This window comes from Cebus imitator, unplaced genomic scaffold, assembly GCF_001604975.1.
Source record: "Cebus imitator isolate Cc_AM_T3 unplaced genomic scaffold, Cebus_imitator-1.0 Scaffold18, whole genome shotgun sequence".
In the NCBI taxonomy this organism is placed as follows: domain Eukaryota; kingdom Metazoa; phylum Chordata; class Mammalia; order Primates; family Cebidae; genus Cebus; species Cebus imitator.
In genome coordinates this window covers 2,219,779-2,241,588 of record NW_016107333.1, presented here as the reverse complement: position 1 = coordinate 2,241,588, position 21,810 = coordinate 2,219,779, and the positions used below count along the sequence as shown (strand labels likewise).

The 21,810-nt window shown below is 43.6% G+C and overlaps 1 long non-coding RNA gene across 1 annotated transcript; it reads right to left on the bottom strand.

Annotated features, from left to right (window-relative positions):
- Positions 1-1,033: 1,033 nt before the first annotated feature.
- Positions 1,034-17,575, bottom strand: LOC108291300. The gene is made up of 2 exons (XR_001819845.2): positions 17,198-17,575; positions 1,034-1,669 (listed from the first exon to the last, which is right to left on the bottom strand). It is a non-coding gene; the product is annotated as an uncharacterized LOC108291300 (long non-coding RNA).
- Between the last annotated feature and the right edge of the window lie 4,235 nt (positions 17,576-21,810).

Sequence of the window (21,810 nt, the reverse complement as noted above, 5' to 3'; positions counted from 1 at the left end):
TATTTTAAATGCAAAGGATCATACATTGATCTAAAAACCAGCTACACTCTAGGAGCGGAAAAGGACGTAGCTTAACATCAGCAGTGCACATCTAAAATATTCAGAGTGGTGTTAATGTCAGTGGTACAAAGTCGCCCCTATGTGGACCCAGTTTTGGAACAAAATGTCCAGAAGTCCTAGGACACTGGTGTCCTTGTATTCAGGGTTAGTATCCACAGTATAAGTGGCACAGAGAAACTTATAGAGGCAGAAATCTCCAGAGGCAGATTACTGGAGAAGAGAAGAAATGCTAAGCCATAACACAGGAGAAAATCTTGGAGGAATCAGGATGGCTTCTCCTGCAATTCTTTACCAGCTAATTATCCAGAGAGCTGCCTTGTGGAAGAGAAACTGACCTCTGGAACTCTAGGGTGCAGGGCTGAGCCCAAGGGACAACAGTTATCCATAGGCAAGTTTCTGATAAGTACAAGGAAGAAGTTTGCTAGAATGGCATTTCTGTTCCCAAGGTGTGTAAAGGAGAATCACACATCTAAGAACAGATAAGATGCCAGCGCCTTATCTCTATGAGGTTTGATTCTTTGATCAAAGACAGCAGTTTTTAGTAAGGAAATGGTTGTCTGATTTCCAGTGGTCAGGAGAGTCAAGAGGATGTTTTAGCACATGTAAACTTTCTGTAAAGTGCTAGGTAAATAACAAATTAATGTGGCTGGGAGCTAGTAAAACTTAGCTTACAAAAACAGGCAAGGGCAGGGTTTGGCTTATGGACTGTACTTGGTCAACTCCTATTTTAGAAGATGGTGAGGACCCCACCACCAAGGTTATTCAAGTAGCATTGGGGGTTTGCACTAAAATGATCTTCTTAAGAGATGATAACTATAAATGCAGGTAATCTCTGTAGCAGACATAGACTAGTGGGGTCTTCAGAATAACTTATATCAATTCTCTCTATATAGAATATGAAACTGAATCTCTACCTCCCTCAAAAAGGATTTGCCCCCCAATGTAGAATTAGGTAGCGGGGTTTGCTAGTTGAAAGAGATCTTTGTTGCTCATTTTATTTACATTTGTATATTCAAGAGATTAAAAAAACAACATGTTTTTATGATTTGTAAAGGCTTCCAACTTTCCTGCCTTTGATTAAAGCATTTTCTAGCTGGTGCCTGAGCTTTCCTCTGAGGCGCGTGAGCCTGCTTCTCTCTGTAGATTAACATGTGCATTATGAATTCGCTGTCAATGTCAGCAGGCTAGCTTTTCCAATTTTACAAACGTCTTTTCTTTCAGGAGCTGGAAACGTTCTCAAAACTGTCCTGAAAGCAAGTAATGCTTTCAGTCGTTGTCACCTTTGTGAGGAACACGCTGCAACTTCGCTTTCTGACTTCATTCTACCGGTGACATTTTTCACACAGGCTCTGACAGAGAAAGCAATTATAAAGACATCCAGGTTGGCACTCAAGGATTCTTGAAGTTAACAAATTGTCCAGGGATAAATGACAATGAAGTTGGCAGACTACACATTTCTTCATGAAAATGTATGCTCCAGGGGATCAGAATAAGCCTTGGAAGGAGGTGACACCCAAGCTCATGGTGGGGCCTGTCGGAGTGACCTCAGGACTTGTGTCTTCAGGAAGCTATTTGGCTTAGGTCAGCTGGACTGTAGACTTCTGGGTGGCTATAAAGGATCAGAGGAAAACAATGAAAATACATACTTAAATACAATGTAGCTTTTTGATTTGCTGACAATACCTAAGTGCAGGAATGGTGTTTGTTCGAATCTAATTCCCTCTTGCATATATTCACCATTCATTGGCTCTCATGGCCCAAAGCCTGTCCTCTCTGTGCATCCCAGGCTACCCTACATTCCAGTGTTTTGGTCTCATCCTATCACTCCCGTGTTCAAGTATCCACTTTCCCAGCTATTCAGAACACTCCACACAGTCTGTTTGCTCTACCTGGAATTGCCTCCCACAATTTTCCACTAAGCATTCAGCTCCAAAGGAAACATTTCTGTGAAGCCTTCTTTTCTTATTCTTAGGAGAACCATCTTCTTTCATGAACAGAGATAGAAGTGGGGGCGGGGGAGCATCACCAGTAATGCCCCAGAAATCAAGGATGCTTTACCTTAGAGGATAACAGTTGTACATAATTGAGACCCAGGCCAGTTTCTAGAAACAATTCCTTACGGTATTGCTGTGTACATCATGAAGCAGGAAGCTCAAAAGTGCACCACCAAGTCTTGATGGGCAAAATCAGTAACTATATGCTACCGAATGCTTTGTGTGTGAGTGGTGGGGGTGGTAGGGGGAGGAGGGGAGTGCTTTTAACCTTGTGTACATACCACTTACCTATTTCTTACAACTTAGAATCTGTGATCCATGATAGAATCTATGATGTGTGCCATTAGGCAAGCCCCATTTTACAGATAAGTAAATGGAGAAATAGCCTTAGAGCTGTTCCAAGGTCTTAAGTAGGAGTAATAAGCCAAAAGAAGAACTTAGGCAGCCAATGTGAAGAGAGGTTGGATTGGATGAGGGTCTCGAAGTGCAGAGACTGAAAGGACCCCTAAGCCTCTGAGCTCATTGTCACAGTGCGTTTGCCCTGGCAATTTAAAGGTGTGCTGAGGATATGACTGTGGGCAGCCTTCCCCAGACCTTCTTCCTAGGGGGATGGCTGGAGCTGGTTAGAACTTATTCTAGAAATGTCCTGACTCATTCTCTCAGCCACACTCCTGAGCACAGAAAAGTTTGTGCTGCTCCTCCCTCCAGGGCACCTGGTCCTGGATGTGACTTGGAAAGAGGAGGACATTTCTATAGACCAGGCAGAGCAAAGAGCTGGGTGGGGGGGAGGGGTAGGCAATGAAGGGGATGGGGAGTAGGGATGGGGGTCTGTGAAGTGTGGACAGCTGTAGCTTAGAGATTGTGTGTGATTATCTTTTCCTTATTAAGGATAATGATGGCTACAGGAGGCAGCCAAATGCCTACGCAGGTCGGGGTGGGTCTCCAGTGAAACTCCACCTTCAAGACAAAAAAACAGCCTGAAGGCTAAAAGACTGGATTGCTGGTCCTGGAGGAAACCTGCAACCCAGAGCAAGGACTTCTGTTCCTGTTTGCCTGCTCTTCCCTGAATGATTCTGAAGAATGCCTTTTAACCAATGGAAGGTTGCCTTTTCAGTACTACCTATTGCCTATCTCATCCCTCTTCTGAGCCCATAAAGCCCTGGACCCAGCTATACAGAGAAGAGAGAACCAACCTACTTTTGGGGTGGGCAACCACTCCCACCCCTGCCCCACATCTCCTCTCCACTGAGAGCTGTTCTGTCACTCAATAAATTTCTTCTCTGCCCTCCTCATCCCTCAATGTCCAGCATATCCCCATTCTTCTTGGGCACAATACCAGAGCTCAGGAATCACCAAATGCAGGTACAAGCTAAATACAGGCAAGCTGGGGCATGCCACTGTGACCAAGAGAGGCCCAGGTGGGGCATTACCAGCTACCCAGACCAGGCCAGGGGAAGATGTTTTTCCATTTCAGCATCTTTCCTGGTAATCAGCACTAGTGAGAGACACTAAGGCTGTCAGAAGCTATCATGAAGTTCTCCCGGGTGTAGAGAGAGTTGACTACAAGCTAACTCTGTCTTGGTAAGACAGCTAAACTAGCCACACTATTGGTAAGTGATACAGCAGTATATTTGTCAGTTGCTGACACAGGGCCTGGCATCAAAGAGACACACAGTAAATGACTCTGGAACACATTTTGAAGGAAGTCATAGAGAATGCACTCAGGTGGACCGGCTCTGACCTCCCTGCCAGTGCTTCCCCAGGCTCAGATAACACGTACTTCAAATTTTGGAGAGCCCTGGTACCAGGTTTCTTCTCTAATTCCCAGGGCATCCATCTCCTCCTCTGGTTCAAATAACACTTAGCCTAGGTCTGTGACCAGATCATCTCAGCATCTCATCCATCTCCTTCCCCTCTCTGGCCTGGAGTCTTGCCTGCTGCACATACCCACCCTGTCAATCTCCAGCTCTGAACCAGCCCAGCCAGTTCTCTCTCTGCTCCTATTCCCTTGTCTCTAAGTTCTCCTGAAGAACAATCACACGTGTGTGTTAATGGTTGTCTTTATAAATGTGCATTCCAATCTCACCAAAGTCTTGGACTTTGAGATTATTTACTTGTTTTCTTTCAGTTCTTTCCCAGCAACCACCACTGTCAGACTATGAAGGTTATTTGGGGTGGGGAGAGAAGGAATGTGATGGAAGGAGTAGGAAAAGGTTTTGTATGGGGTTGTAGGTGATGTTTCAATGTTTTCCATTGATGAATAAAAATAATTGTTACCATAACCCCAAAACAAGTGGACCCGTAACTCTTATTTTACACAATATTTTTTCTACTTTTCATAGATTCATCATGTTTGCGACACTTAAAAGCTATGTTTTTGGCCAGGCATGGTGGCCCACGCCTGTAATTCCAGCACTTTGGGAGGCCAAGGTGGGCAGATCACGAGGTCAGGCAATGGAGACCATCCTGGCCAACATGGTGAAACCTTGTCTCTACTGAAATACAAAAAATAAGCCGCGCGTTGTAGTGGGCACCTGTAGTCCCAGCTACCCAGGAGGCAGAGGCAGGAGAATTGATTGTACTGGGAGGTGGAGGTTGCAGTGAGCTGAGATCATGCCACTGCACTCCATCTCAAAAAAAAAAAAAGAAAGAAAAAAAATGCTGTTTTTCTCTGGATGCTAGGTGGAATGGTATGTCCCCACATCTCTATCAGAGCTCATCTGTGTGTTCTAAAACTTCATGTCCATGGCACATTTTGCATCCTCTTATCTCAAGGCTGTTAAAGCAGATTTAAGAGCTACCTTCCTTCCTCTCAGCACATGGACTTGCATCCTTGTGTACATCTTCATCTACTGGGAGTTCTCAAACTTAGGTGTATTAACACCCACATGGCTGAGCCCTGGCCCCCAGAATTTCTGATTCACTAGGTTTGGCATGGACTAAGACTTTGCATTTCTAATAAATTCCCACGTGATACCAATGCTGCTGTTCTGGGGACCCCACTGTGAGAATGACTCCATGACACCCATCCTTGCCTTCTCAACTTTTCTCTCCTTTCGGTGGCTAACCTCTATAGTTAGGGACACTAACCATTTCTTCTCAAAGTATATGTAGAAAAATCACTATGGCCAGGGCCTGAACTCAGTTTCATGAATTCAGCAGTAAGCAAAGCTGACTCAGACACTTCAGCTAAGAAGAGAGGTATCATTTGGATGCAGATACATGTGATTAATTCTGAATTGGGTGAAAGTGTTGCTTTTACCAAACTGATTACAGTGATTACCTACATGATGGTGAAATATATGATAGATGCTGAAACAGTCATATAAACAATCAAACAATTCCCCAAAGATTAGGACCACTACAAAGAATTTGCCTTCTTCAAATGGTACACCAGCAGAGAAGGTTATTTTCCTTTTGCAAACTGATCTGCAGTGGTTTGTGGATTTCAGCTTGTTATGCCTAGTAAAGTTGCCTATTCCTCAATTTCACATCTTTTGCAGAATATTTCAGTGAGATTCAACCCAAAAATCAAGAGTAAGAAAAAAATATAGGAAGGTTGGCTGAGCAGTGCAGCACCTACCTATGGCAACTCTTAAATCATTTGATCTTTTTGAAGCTTTTGCTCCAGTAGAAAACTCAGAACTCTGAGCTGGATGGTGGTAAAGGAAGTATAAAACCAACACCAGGGGTTCCCTGCAGCAGCCCAGAAAGCACTTGTGAATGTGGCAGGAAATGAGATCTTAAGTCAGTGCATAAAACAATCAAATCCATCACAGCCTTGGAATGGCCCCTCATAACTCAGGGACTGTCAAAGCCCTTTGTGTGCACAGAGGCAGTCGTAGAAAGAGTGACGAACTGAGCTCGGAGTCTGCTAAATCCATTCTGGCAGCCAGAGGAATATATTTCCAAAGCCAAGTCACATCATTTTCCTTGAGCTCATTTGACTGCAGGCTAAGAAGCTATTGCAGAAAACAAAAGGATGGTGGTGGGGGTGCTGGAATAATGAATATTAATGAACTTAATTCTCTGATTTGGGGTTGCGCTTGTACTGATAAGATGCAAAGGCAGATAAGAACGAATTCAAACTGATGCTTCAAAATGGACAGTCTTGACCACTCATCTACGGATCTAATACATGTTTACCATGTGCCTACTATTTGCTTGCTCCTGGGCTTGGCAAAGATGAAAATGCCCACCCTCTGTCCTCAGGGACTTCCTGATCTGTTGGAGACACAGATGTACATGATATCATGACAGTTCAGGGCTTTGCCTTCTACTATAGAGAACACACGCAAAGTAGGGAGAAGTCAGAGAAGGCACTGCAGAAGATGCAAATGCTTAAACCAAACCTCCCTCTGGTAGGCATATTGACCGACCCTTCTTGAGTTATAAGCTTGAGCTTTGGTTAAAGCTGGCAACTGCAAAGATACAGTAGCTGGATCTCCTGATTTCCCAGGAGAGTCTTGATTATACACGTTTTTCCTGTTGCCCCAGTTGAGTTGTGTCTTCTCCAAATAAATGTCTGAATCTTAAACCCCCATACCTGGGAATGTGGTCTTACTAGGAAATAGGGTCTTTGCAGATGTAATCAAATTAAGATGTGGCTCTACTGCATTAGGGTGGTCCTAAATCCAGTAGCTGATATCCTTATAAAACCAGGTAAAAACACAAAGATACAGAGACCCAGTCATTGAGAAGAGAAGCTCATGTGAAGATGGAGGCAGAAATTGGAGTGGTGAGGCTGTAAACAAGTAATGCCAAAGACTGCAGGCAACCACCAGAAGCTAGAAGAGACAAGGAATCATTCTTCCCTAAAGCCTTCAGATTCATCCCTATTGACACCTCAATTTCAGACCTCTTGCCATCTGAACTGTGAGATAATAAATTTCTGCTGTTTTAAGTCACCTAGTTTGTAGTACAGCAAGTCCTCAAATAATGTCCTTTTGTTCAATGTTGTTTTGTTAAAACGATGAGAAAAAACTAGATTCCTAGCTGAGTCCACATTGCATGCTCTCCCCAGGTGTGTGTTGGTTTTCTCCAGGCACTCTGATTTCCTCCCACTTCCCAACACTGTGCCTGTTAGGTGAATTGGCATAGTCTACGTGATCTCATTCTGAGTGAGTGTATGTGTGCAAGTGCACCCTGCGATGTGATGGTGCCCTGGCCAGGCTGGGTTTCTGCTTTGTGCTGAGAGCTTCCAGGAAAGGCTCTGGCCACCCGTGACCTTGAACTGAAATAAGTGGGTCGGAAAAGGAATGAATACGTGAACACAGATTATTGTAAAATAAAAATTTGTAAAGTCTATGGTAATCATCCAGATGCATGGCAATAAATGATTCAATAGAAAAGGACTCAACGAGCCCTCCAGATCTTGATTGTTTTTGAACTGTGTGGTGTTAGGAGGCACCCCTTGCAGTTTTTGCTTTGCAAACATTTATTCCTTAATCTATCACCATGATGACCACCATCATTGATTTACCAAAAACCTGGTAAATAATTATCTTACTTATTTTCATCAATCTTTAGTAAATGTATATAAAGCTCACATTTACTTTAATGTTTAATATTAGAAGTGTTTTGGGTCTTCAGTTTGAAATTTGTTGACTTTTTGTGACCAGAAATACGACCTGGGAACCTGACTCTTGTTTACATCAATCAGGCTGTGGTAAAATTGGTTTGATTTTAAGTTGATTTTACAGTTTCCAAGAACCTATCAACAATATATAATGAAGACTTCCTGTACTTTGTTACAACAGCCATAGGAAGCTATTACAACTCTCACATTTGAATTTTGATTCAGAACATGTGGTGTTTGTATTTTAGTGTTCCATACTATCTAGAATGAGGCTGAGGAAGTAACGCCTAGCACTTTTTCTTGCCCTTTTCTCTCCCTGCCAAACTCTTCCTAAATTCAGTTTCGGATTAGGAAGGTCACTCCTGACTCCACCTGGTAGGGTCATCTCCTTGACTGTACCTCTCCAGTTTCTCTCTGAGACTGGAGAGGTACACCAGAGATAAGACTTGTCGTAACCAGTCAACACTCAGAAAACATCTGTGGACTGGATTTGGCATAAGGTGGGTTTCAGGTAAAAGTGGAATTTATCAATCCTCCGGAAAGTTTACTGACCTCTCTGAGTTGGATAAGGCCAGATCTAATGGTGAATATGTTCAAGACTACTAAAGAGAAGCATATTTATGACAATATTTACCTAATTTGGGATTACAGTCTTAGACTACTTCCATTTACAGATTATATTAGCAGATACCTTTGAAAATAATTTGTCATTTTCATTCATATTTATAAGATGTTTGTGTTCTTTGGCTCAATAATTGAACTTTAGGAAAACCATCCTGAAAACAACCCAAAAATATAGACAGAGCTGTTGCTACAATGATGTCAAAATGATACAAGAACTGAAAGCAATCAATATATCCAACAACAGAAGAATGACTTAGTAAACAATTATAGTATATTCATAAGAAAAGAATATCACACAGCTACTTAAGGCAGTGATGTTGAACATCATGTAGTAATACGGAAATGCTTTAATATGCTAAGTCAAGGGAAGAAGTTTTTAAAAATTGTTTACTATGATGACATTGTAAAGTGTCCACTGAAACTTGGCTGGAAGGAAATATGCCAAAATGGTAATTATATTTGTGTTTGTTCTTATGAAAGCCTTTCTCATGTCTGCCTTTTAATTTTTCTGTAATGTTTTCATTTTTGAAATTTTTTTTCTTGAGACAGGATCTTACTCTGTTGCCCAGGCTGGAGTGCAGTGGTGTGATCACAGCTCACTGCAGCCTCAACCTTCTGGGCTTAAGCTACCCTCCCACCTCAGCTTCCTTAGTAACTGGGACTACAGGTGCATGCCACCACATCCGGCTGATTATTAATATTTTTTTTCCTGTAGAAATAGGATCTCCCTATTTTGTCCAGGCTAGTCTCAAACTCCTGGGCTTAACTGATCCTCTTGGCTCAGCCTCCCAAAGTGCTGGGATTACAGGCATGAGCCATATTTTTAAACTTTAAAATGAAAAGGAATAGACCTTCAGAATCTAATATGTGTTTAACATTGATAGAAAATAACAAGTCAGTTCAGTCTATTCATTAACTAAGTACCAGCTGTTGTTTCATATCTATGTGCAAAAGAATCTTGTCTAAGGGAAATTATCTCCCCTTAAACTATGACCTCTGGGCACCAAATTCAATCTACTGCCTGTTTGTTAAATAAAGGTTTATTGGAACAGAACCACATCCATTTACTTTAAGCTGCATTTCAACAGCAGAGAAAGCTGAGCAGATCTTATAGCTCTAAAGCCTAAAATATTTAGTCTCTGGCTCTTTACAGAACATTTGCCTACCCTTGCATTAAAACATTCTTCCACTCTAACTTCAAATAACTCCAATTGGTCTTCACTGTCATTCCTGATAGGGAAGCCTGTTTGAGCTTTTGGCATGGACATCTGACATTAGCTGAATCCATAGACCCAGGACTTGATGTATTTACCTTGGCATTTATAATATGACTCAATTTGGATTTGGTTGGAGGACACTATGCATTGGTGGGAAATCAGACATTTTGTTTTGTTTTATTTTTGAGATAAGTTTTGCTCTGTCACCCAGTGAAGTGGTATGATCTTGGCTCACTGCAACCTCCAACTTCTGGGCTCAGGTGATCCTCCTGTCTCAGCTTCCCGAGTAGCTGGGACTACAGTCATGCACCACCATGCCTGGCTGATTTTTGTATTTTTAGTAGAGATGGGTTGTTATCATGTTGGCCAGGCTGGTCTCAAACTCCAGATCTCAAGTGATCCACCCGCCTCAGCCTCCCAAAATGTTATAGGCATGAGCCACCATGCTGGTCTAGGAATTTGTTTTTTAAAGAAGCCTTAAATCCTTACATTTGGACCTCTGGACACCTCCCCCATCCCAACCAAATAGGTTCTGGGTAACTAATTCCCACTCCTATGTTAAATGCACTCCACAGACTTAAAAGAATGGTCCGGAGTATCAGTATTATTGTTATTATCCACTCCAAAAGATACAATTGAATTAGATTAGCAATATAGCAGGAAGGTTGCTGCTCCAGCGACTGCTTTTGTCTTACCCAAAAACAACTCAAGTTCATGAAAATCACAATTATCTGACTCTTAATTAGGTGAGATGATAATTTAATTAACAGTGCCCACTTAATTGTCAATGGCAGGAAACTGAGACAGGCAGGCTCCATGGTGGCTGAGGCAACTTAGCTTGAAATACAGTGGATAGCATTCTGAACCAGCCGGCTAGGCTCAGTGAGCTCTGTGCACGCACTTGTCAAATGAAAGACCTGAGACAAGTAAACTTGGCTCTGCTTAGAAAATCTAATTCTGATCTGGAATGGTGAGGCTGAAGAATTTATAGCATGATGCCCAAAACGATGATCCTGAATCAGCTCCCTAAATGCTTGCCATTCATTCATTCACTCATTCATTTAGTCATACATTCACTCATTTTCTTTCTATTTCTCTGACTTTTATTCCTTCCCTTGTTTCTTCCTGCTCTCTCTACCTTCCAACATCTATTAAAACCTTATTTTCGTTCTATTAAGTATAAAGTGCTTTGTAGGATACCAAAAACAGATAAGGAGTCTTTTTTACTTTTTTTTTTTAATGGGAAGAGGCCCGGGAAGTCTGAATTTCAAGAAAATGAACAGTGATGGTAACTTTGATAACCACAGTTTATTGAGTCCTTACCATGCACTAGGCACTATGCTAAATGCTTTAATCTCATTATCTTATTTTATGTTCACAAACCCCTGTAAACCAGGTATTATCATTTGCATTTTACCAATGAGGGGAAACTGGGGCTTCAGGAGATAAAGTAACATGTTTAGGGTCACACAGCCAATAAAGGGCAGAACCCAGATGCAGCATGGATACCCGTAATCCCCTTGCTTTCAAACACTGGATAATGGTTCTCTTGTGCAGCTCTTAAACCCACAGAATGGCACACATCCCACAACATCCTTCTCAAACCTTGAGGCCTCCAGTGCTTACATTGCTCACTTTAGTACAGGCATACCTATGTGTCCAGCCTTCAAAATTCATAACCCTGGGCTCACAGGGGCCAGGTCCTTTGTTTTAAATAGTATATTCTTGCTGTTTCATTCTTTTGTTGTGGGATGTGCCAAAGAAGAAAATTATACATGACACTTGTTAAACATTTCAAGGAAGACTATTCAAGGTAGGGGGACTGGGATGGGAGTTACAGGGACCACGGCAATGGTGTCTTACAGTAGGGGAGACAGACTGGGCTCAACTCCGACTCCAGCAAGTGTAAGTGGAGATTTATAGCCAAGGAGCAATATAAGGGGTCAGGAAGTGGAAAATTACCAAGAGATGCCAGGGATGGGGGATTCTGGCCAGACTGACTTGATAAGATTCTTGCTTAAGGCAGGTCAGAGTGGGGGACAAAGAATTTAATTAGATTACCAAGGATGAGAGATTTTCACTAAACTGACCAACCAAGATTCTGCTGAAACTGGACTAACTGGGCAGAGTCACCAGACTAAGGTCAGAGCCGAGGACCAGGGCCTAGTCAGAAAGAGAATTCAGAGGAGCCTGACTCAAGTATCATCCAGGGAGAGAATCTTTTGCAGAAGCCAATCGCTCAACGTGACAGAGGGTAGAAGGGCGGAGCTCAGGGCTCAAAGCAATGCACTTCTGATCCCGGATGGTGGCGACATCCGCTTCAGGTCCTGTCTCTTACTCCTTTTGCCTTGCACCTTCGATTATTCACTCTTTCATGGACATACAAGGACTGCGTCAGCATGTCTGTCAACCCTGAAACTGCTCAAAGTTTGGTAAAAAATTTCCATAAAGTACTTTCGTAGCTTTTAGTAGATTCTCTGAGGGGTCCCTACAAGGTTAAAAAAAAAAAAGTATCCAGACTCCTCCTACGTGTTTCTCAGAGATACGACCCACAGACTCATGGTGACTTGTTAAAAATGCAAATTCCTAGGCCCCAATCTAGAACTGGCTCAGGAATGGGCGATTTCCTAAAATGTCCAGCAATCTGCATTTTTAAACAAATATCTCTTATTTAGAAATGCCTGATGTTCAAGGTGGCAGCACCAAGCTGTGATGACATTTGAAGACCAGGACTGAGGTCTTCCTATTCCTTTGCTGGGACCTGGGCTTGGAATGCATCCAGCATCCTGCTGAGGCCTGGGGGAGCTGCAGGGGAGGGGGCAGCCGGCTGTATGTTTGCAGGTGCAAACATGGCTGTATTTCTCACATGGCCTTTTCCCTGGGGCTTTGTTTTATAGGGCAAGCCAGCCCAGTTTCCATTGTTCTCAACAATTGTGATTGCTGCCAGTGTGTGGGGAAATGTGAACTTGAAAGCTTGATTCAGAGACTGTGACCAGTTTTTATTCCGAGCAGCAGCCCCTAGAGCCCTGATTGCAAGGCAGCCCGGAGGCCTTTGAGGCCAGGGTCACAGTTTCCTCTGTTTGGGGGCAGCAGGAGCACAAATTGACCTTCCCTGGCTTTCTACAGCCTTGTCAATGTTGGAGTTTGTGTAGTTTGCTCGTTCTTTACAATCCCCCAGAGCGCCTTGGGTCAGTTTCAGAACAGGGAGCTCTTGACTTTCAAGTGTTTTTGAGGACCCTGGGCAGGAAATACCCATGCTGGCCCTCTTGCTGGTAGCACCAGATTCAAAGTTGGTCAGGAGGTATATCCCAGTGCTGAGCATGGTTACAGTCCTTTGGGCGATGATCTCCTTGCTTCAGGTCACAGGCAAGTTAGTGACACAACTGGACCGCACATTTCACATCTAGCCCAGGGGCTCAGTTCTGAGCCTTCCTTGCTTTCAATGGAGAACCAGTCACCCACACAGCAGAAAATCTGACACATTCTGTTCCTCAGACCTGTGGGATGTAGAAAGGCTCTTTTCGTATGGAACCCTTCCACGCCCCTTTCCTCTCCCAATCCACTTAACCAGAAAATAGAACGAACTCTAAAAAACATCAGGCATCACTCTTGGGTCCTAGTTTTTGAAGGTCAATGTCCTGGGACTTTCTCCCCAAGTTTCTCAATCATATAAAAACTGACTATTGATAATTTAATAAATATTTATTCCTAGAAGAACCTAGTGTATAATCCCTAGAGATTATATACTTCCTTCTTCTTACCCCAATTCATTTACCAAGTTCTAGTATGTTAAGTCCATTTACCTCTTAACTCCATCGACTTCTGTCTCTATCCACAGTTCCCAACCTGGTCAGGTTTCCAACTCCTGATCCTGAATGGTTGAAATAGCCTCCTATTTCCGTTCAATTTCACTCCTGCCTCCAACTTCAAATCCATTCTCTACAAAGCAGGTAGAGCTATATTTTCCAAAATATAAATTTGATTATGTCATTCCCAGCTTAAAGCCCATCAAGAGCTTTAGAAAATATACAATAATGAGGCATCTTTGTGATAGGGTTCCCACCAACTTTCCAATTCCACTTCCCTTGTCTTCTATGTGTTTTCTGTTACATTTCTAGAAAACACTGTGCTATTTCTCTTCCTTTCACTGGTCAATGTCTACATCATCCTTCAGAGCTCATCAGAAAACTCTTCCTCTGAGAACTTTTCCTGACCTCCCAATGGGTCAGGATTCCTGAAGGCTTGTAGCACTTATCAGCACTTACCACCGTCTATAATTATATGTTTTCATGTGATTCTTTAATTAGTGCCTGTCTCCTCCAGCTTGACTGTGAGTCCCCAGAGGGCAGAGACTCTGTTTAGTTACATCCTCCTCCTTTCCTGATGACAGTCACTGTACCAGACTCAGAGATACTCATTCTATTGCTAATGAATGAGCCTAATGAATGAAGAAAAGAGTAACTTCCTACATTAAAGAAGTTGACTGACTGGGTTGGAAATATTGAAATCTCCCTCTCTTGTACTTGCCAAGTGAATCCTAGAATTTGTGTGACAAAAAGCCATATATAGCTCAAACCCACTTTAGAGGCTTTGTGGGGCCACTAGGTCAGCAAGAACACCTGGCTTGTGCTCTGAAACAATTAGCCTGACTTGGGTTGCATTGGATTTTATTAAAACATGTGCCGATTGCTACGAAAGCTGTTTGCATGTAATCAATCTTCAGCTGCAGAGAGACGTCAAGTAAGGGAGGGCATGTCATGCTGGCTGTTATAAATTCTGCATAGCTGAGGACTCTTCCCCCACATCCCAAAGTCTGTAGTCCCTGCCTGCCCTTTCCCAATGCAGAAGTGCCCTTCTGGATTAGCCCATTGAGTGAATTATTTTCTTTTTGCTCACTCAGAATCGAATGGACCTATGTATTTGGGGCCCCAGAGTAAGTGACGAATGTGAGACACATTCCTAGTGTGTCCAAGACCATATTGAAGGAAGGTCCAGTTACGCAAGGTGAAGTGACCATAGGGGTCTATGGTCTGCATGTTTCTGTATTTCTGTATGCCTCATTCTCCTCATCTGCAAAATGGGATGAAAGTGATTCCTGCCTCGTCAGAAAATTGGAAGAATTAATAAGAATAGTCCATACAAAGCAGTGGGAACAGTGCTCAGCACATAGTAATTACTCAATCAGTGGTACCCTTGGTAAAATTTCACCAGGGACACTCAAGCTGACTGCTGACCCTCCCCCCCCCCCCCCCCACTACAAGGGGAATACAAGCTCTGATTCCCCTCCTAGGATGTATGGCAGGGGTGTGGCTCTCCTGTTTCATCACCCCACAGCTCAAACTCCTAGGGGTAACCTTCAGATGGGCAGGTACAGAGGCTGGGTGAGTGCTTTGGGCTCTTGGCTCCATGGTAGTGTCTATGGGTAAGTGCCTACAACACCAGTGTTACAGAGCTCTTTCCTTTGCCATCTGCAGACAGCGTTGAGTGTTAATCAGCTCAATGGACCCTCTGCCTTATTGCAAAGGAAGAGGATCAGGATGACAGCCTTCTGTATCCCAAGTTCTTATCCAGTGTGCTGGAAGAATCAGTCACACGTGGGCTTGAAGGATGAGTGCAAGGTTTTGAGTGGTGGGGATGGCTCTCAGTGAGACTGATGGGGAGCTGGAAGGTGGAGGGATGGGGAGATAATCTTCTCAGCTGAACTCCTCTCAACATTCAGGTGCCCCTTAGCTCCTCTGCCATGCCACCTGCTGCTCTCTGCTACTCTTCGTGGCTCCTCTTGATGTTCAGCCTCTTGTATGTGTGTCCACTAAGGTCTCAGGTTTATATGGCGGCAGGATGGGTGGGTGTGGCAGGCCAAAAGGCAAATTTTTGGGTGCAAAAACAGAAATGCCTGTCCTCTTTTAGGGACTTGGGTCTTCAGGCTTGAGGGTGGGGCCTTTTCTAGGGAACCACCCTCTTCTACCCAGTATTTTCCTGACTCCTGTCTTTATTGCTGGTTCTGGGGCCTCCTGTTAGTGGCTACCAGCTCCAGCTGATGACAAAATCACCTGGGAAGCTGTTTAAAAGTGCAAACTTTCTGGACTCATTGCATCAAAATTATCACAGAAATTCTGATCTGGACATGTGTATTAAAAAAGTGCAAAGTGAAGTAACTCGGAAATGAAAAATTGAATACCATATGATCTCACTTACACGTGGCAGCTAAGCTATGGGTAAAAAAAGGCATACCCATAATGAACATTGGAGATTCAGAAGGGGGAGGGTGGGACGGAGGTGAGGGATGAAAAACTACATATTGGGCTACTTGGGTGACAGGTGCACTAAAATCTCAGACTTCACCACTACACAATTCATCCATGCAACCAAAAACCACTTTAACCCCCAAATCTATTAAAATAAAAAAGTGAAAAATCCTCAGTTGATTTTGAACCACAGCACAATCAATGACCACAGCACGGGCTCTGAATGAGATCTGGGCAGGTGTCTTGCTCTCTTTGTACCTCAGCTTTCTCCTCTTTACTTAATGCTGTGTCTGGCCTTATCTCTACTTCATAGCAGGTCAAGAGAGAAACTCTTGGTAACGCCAGTGCTTAACTTAGAGCAGACTTGCATTTCCTAAATATATGTATTGCCATCTGCCAAAAAATGACAACTTTTATCTCTGCTTGTTCACTTTGTGTCTTTGTCTAGATGCAAATATATACTTGAAATATAATTCGTGTTGCTAAATATCCACTTATTTAGCTGCTTCTTTTATAAGCCATGCTTCTATGTTTCCATTTTAGCTAAACTATTTTAACTGTAGTTGTTGCATAAAATTTCAGTGACTATACGCACACACACACACACATACACACACACACACCTAATTTAAATTAACTGTATCTCTATTTTTGGATAGCTAGGTTGTTTGCAAGTTTTCTCACTATTATAATTCATCCCAGAATGTGTATTTTCAAATATATAATTTATCTATATTTAGGTATTTTACTCTGAGTACATTCCCAGTATTGTTATTACTGAATTAAATGTATGAACTCTTTTTTTGTTTGTTTTGGAAATCAGTTGCCAAGTTATTTTCTGAATAAGTGTCACCAATATATACTCTGCCAACTACTAATTAATGACAGTTTCATAGTCATCATGCCAGCATTTGAAATTAGCATTTTATTTTATATTTTTACTAACTTCATACTTACATATGGCATTTCACAGTTGCTTTATTTACATTTTAAAGCATACTTTATATATATATACACACACACACACACACACACACACACACACACAATCCTCGCATGCACTGTCAACTTCTCGTGTAGTGGTATAACTACCAACTTGATAATACATAGATTCATCAACTCTGTTCATCAGAGTGACTTTATAGGATTTATGTCAGGAATTGCTCAGGTAAAGAGAATACCACTGCTGTTCTCTCCTTAGCCAGCTGTTTTCTGTTACAGGAAGGCTAGGGCTGGCAAGATGCTGATACAACCAGGGAAATGGGGTAACAGACCTCTCTGCCACCTGGCCCAGGGCCTGGCTTAGGTTTCAGGACATTTACCTCCCATCTCTCTTTTCCCAGGCCCAGGTCCCAGCCTCTTTCTAATTCAACATCTGCACCAACCTTCACCTTGGTACAGGGAGCCTTCCACGCATTCATTTTCCTCATTAGCTGGCTAACAATTCATTAAATCAATAAGTATTTATTGGGCACATACCATGTGCAGGCAATGTGCTGGGCCAGGAGGTACAATAGAGAGGGGAAAAGGTAGATGATGAAACAGATATTGCCTCCCTTGATCTCATAACCCATCAGAAGAGAAAGACACTGATTAAGTTGCCACACATAACTGAGTGTCAGTCACTCTGCCTCAGCCCTCTAGGGGCCTTTACCATGCCTCCTTTCTGCTGCTGGGTGTTTGTGCATACTGTCCCCTCTTCCTGGAGTCCTCTGTGGCTGGCTCTGTCCCCTGAGCCTGGAGTACTTCCGTAACTAGCTCTGCCCCCTGTCCCTGGAATCCTCCTGTGGCTGGCTCTGCCCCATGCACCTGGGCCTGGAGTCCTCTGTGGCTGGCTCTGTCCCCTGAGCCTGGAGTCCTTCCATAACTAGCTCTGCCCTCTGCGCCTGTAATCTTCCTGTGGCTGGCTCTGCCCCCTGTCCCTGGAGTCCTCCCATGGCTGGCCCTGCCCTCAGTGCCTGGAATCCTCCTGTGGCTGGCTCTGCCCCCTGCGCCTGAAGTCTTCCTGTGGCTGGTCTGCCCCTGTCCCTGGAGTCCTTCCTTGGCTGGCTCTCTCACTCCTTCCAACTGTGCTCAAACATCAATTTTTTTGGGGGGAAACATATCTGAGAATGATGCACACAATATCACTGGGCTCTTCTTCCCACCAGTGCTACCTTTCCCATTTTCCTCCATAGCACTTATCACCATCCAATATATTAACTAATGCTTGTGTTTGCTTATAGGCTCTTCCCTTCACTAAATTAAGATCCTTGAGGGCAGGAGCTCTGTGTGTTTTTTTCATTGCTATGAACAGTGCCTGGCATAGAGGAACCTCCTAATATCTGTTAAATAAAACAGTGTGTGAATGAATAGGTTTTATTCTGATTTCCACTTAGGTAGGTGGCCCCTGGAGAATTTGTATGGACATTTGTTGACTGCAGTGGGTGCAGTGGGTAGAGGAGTGTTGGACAGGGACCAGGGGTGGGAGGATCAGTCTTTTCTAGGGCCCTGGGCACACTCCTAGTCCTTGCAACTGGACTGGCAAGAGCATCTCAGAACTAAGGCTTTGGGTCCTCCTGGAAGGAAACCCTGGGCTCCTCTGGCAGTGGTGCTGCCCCTTCACCTGACAGACAGGGATTGCCATTGATTTCTGGAGATGCTGAAAGATGCCTCCTGGAGCCAGAAGTAGAGTCAGCCAGGAAGGCTGTGATTTCCTGTCTGTACAATTAACGTTACTAGGGAGGTGTAATCTCTCTAATTGGTTTATTTCACCAAGATTTGATTGAAGGCTTCTCTTATCTGCCATTGTGGCCTCCCTCTACCTAAGGCTCATGAATAATAGGAAGCAAAATGTATGTCTGACTCGGCCTCCTCCTAAAGAGACCAGCCCATAAATAAAACATCTGGGCCTTCTGAGGAGGGGATGGCACGAGGGGCTGTGAGCAGGAACCCACTGATTGATGGAGACAGGAGAGTGTTTTCTTAAGTGAGGCAGGGAGTGATTTCTCCTCTGAACCTGGGCCCCAGAGCTGGGTTTCTCTGCAAGAGCAGCCGGCCTGGAAATAGTGCTGGCAGTGGAGGAAGGAGGGTGGCAGGGGGATGGCTGAAGCCCCAGCGCACTGGCTTGGCCTCTTGTTTTTTCTTTTTCCTAACCAGAATTCTCTGAGAAGGAGGAGGAATAATTTATGCCTTCACAGGTCTTTTCCTGACAGGTTCTAACAGGTCTTCATGTTGTCGTGCAATTAACAAATCAATGATTTTTCAGCAACCCAGAGAGAATGAGTCCAGCTCAGTTCCGTCCCTGACTTGACCAGGCTCTAGCTCCTTGTCTGTATAATGGAGATTGAACATAATATCAGAGAGCACCTGCTCTCTCCAGTGGCAGATACTGCTGACCGATCGTAGCTGCAGGCCCAAAAGGGAACCTTTCCATGGCAGTGCCCAGAGAACCATTTTTAGTAGATGAAGATTGGTACAGAAGAATTGGAACCCCTTCTTCATCCCTGGAACCCACGGTCATTTACAGCCTTAAGCTCTTTTCTGATTATGGCTGGAAAAAGACAAAACAAAAACACACATCCAAATAAACTCTCTCCCTCTTAGAGATAAGAGATTATTTTGAGACCTCAGACTGATTCCAATGCAGCCACCACAGCTGAGAATTTTGAGGGAAGTATTTGTCAGAATGGTATTCCCTTCATGATATGCAGAGGTGGTTTGGCTTTTAGAAGATGCCTAATGACAGCACAGGACAGAATTCTAAAGGCACCAGCAAGCATCAAGCCTATCAGAAATAGTAGGAGCCAGGCATGATGGTGGGTGCCTGCAGTTCCAACTACTCAGGAGACTGAGGTGGGAGGATTGTTTGAGGCTAAGAGTTCAAGACTATAGTGCACTCTGATTGCATCTGAAAATAGCCACTGCCCTCCAGCCTGGGCAACACAGCGAGACTCCGTCTCTTAAGAAAAAATCAATCAAACAAACAAAAAACAACCAGTGTTGAGGTTACACATTCCCACTAACAGCAAAGCAGATGAATATTACCATTTATTTGGCTGTGTGCTGTTTACGCAATGAAATACTACACAACGAGAATGCACAGTCTACAGCCACACCCATAAATGAGAAGGGATCTGATGACGGGAATAGTGTGAAAAGAAAGAAAACAGAGAAGAGAGTCTGGTGTGCAGTTCCATTTACATGACACACAGCAATAGGCAGATCCAGTCCCCGGCGTTGACATCAGCATGATGTTTGCCCTGGGTGGGACAGTGACCGGAAGGGTATGTGAGGAAGGCTTTTGGGAGGTGAGAATGTTTATGGTTGTTGGCTGTGTTAGTTTGGGGAATATATTCAGTTTGGGAAGAGTCGTCAAGTTGTGCACTTGTGATAAGACTGTTTCCATAAAGGTTTTACAGGATTTGGGGGCTGGAGAGGTATATCTGTCAGTGAGAATTCCCACCATCCCGGGTCCCTGTCCCTGCTCTCCTTGGCTTGCGCCCTTGCCCTCTTGGCTTGTCACATCTCCCTGTGGCCTGCCCTTGGGCATTCCTCATGGTGAGAAGTAGTGTGGCAGAGTGAGAACAGACTTGGAAGAGGTGCTGCCACACCCGGATTTGATCTCAGGTTTTACCATATGTGAAGCTTGAAGCAGGCCTTATGCCATCTGTTGAGCTCCAGTTTCCTAGCCTGGTCCCGAAAAGCGGGCTTAGTCTATCTTCCCGATATGCGCTTAGGTGCCTTTCCTCTCACTTCAGTCCTCTAGGTAGCTTTATTGTACCATAGAATAGAGACATAAGGATTGTGAGCTTGTGGCATCGGGCAGCCCAGTGTAGAACAAAGCCTTGAGCAGTGATTCCAGATTTCTCTATCTCTAAGGGAGGCTGAATATATAAAGTCATATAAAGTTAACCAAGAATATGGTTAACATGTGACAAGGATAGACATGAAGCTGGTGCTCTCAAAACTTCAGGGGAAATGTGTGCTCTTGAAAAACTCATTGGTACCTTCCATATTATACATCTGTTTAAAGTGTGCTCGATAGAAAATTAAAAAAAAAAAAAAAGCTGTAAGTCAGGGGAGGGGAAAAAAGCTTGGTCCCTGAAACCCAATGGGTTAATTCTCTCCTGTGGCAGAGGAAATGCCAAGCCGCCGTTGGCAGTCTTCTTCCTTCTTTATATAACAACACTTTCAAGAGCTAGAGCTGGGATCGTCCAGTAATGCTTTTAATTTGTGTGCGGTTGGGAAGAGGCCAGGATTTAATCGAAATTGTTAGAATGGCTTTGCTTGGAGTAGCTGAGTGCTTGCAGTAGGGCTAGGAGGCAAGGTGGCACTGGAATAATTAAAAGAAATACCTAGGGCCATCATCATTGCCTGAGTTTTTCCAGATACCAGGCTGCAGAGTAAAAAGAGTGAAATAGAATTTGTGCACAGTTACTTTTCTATTATACCTCAATTTTCTCTCTTCCCATTCACTTAATAAAAGGAGCTAGGGCTCCATGTTTGCTTAACGGGGTGGGAGCTGAGTCCTGGGAACTGGCTGATCCTCATCCAGCCCAGGTGCTCCAGGTTCCTATGTTTATCCTACTCTGTACTGTGGGTGGTCTGAACTGGCTCACCCTCCTGAATTACACACAGTACACAGCTGTGCTGAGAACATTTTTCTTGTGGAACCTTCCCTAGGTATTGGGACAGCAAGAGTTCCAAATCTTACCCTCCTGAGTGTCATCCTTAAACAACATGTGAAAAAAAAGTCACAGGAATTGGGGTTTCCATACCTGTCCTCATTTCTCTCCTCTTTCTAAGGAGAGCCATGTGCCCCCAAGTCCCCAAACAACATATGGCCAAGATTAGGAATCATGTCCCCAGAAGACTGAATAATTCAAATAAAAACTGAGCACATCTGTGAAGCACAGACATTTACCTGACTTATTTATATGTCATAAACTCTTACATGTGTCATAGGGGACCAAGCAAATGCCAGGCCAGTTAGTCAGTCAATCAACAAGGATTCACTTACCTCTACAAACCATTCATTTTTTCTTTTCTTATTGCAAGGCCCTGTGCTAAGTTCTAAGGTAAGGATGAGAGAGATAGGTAAGCCTTCTGTT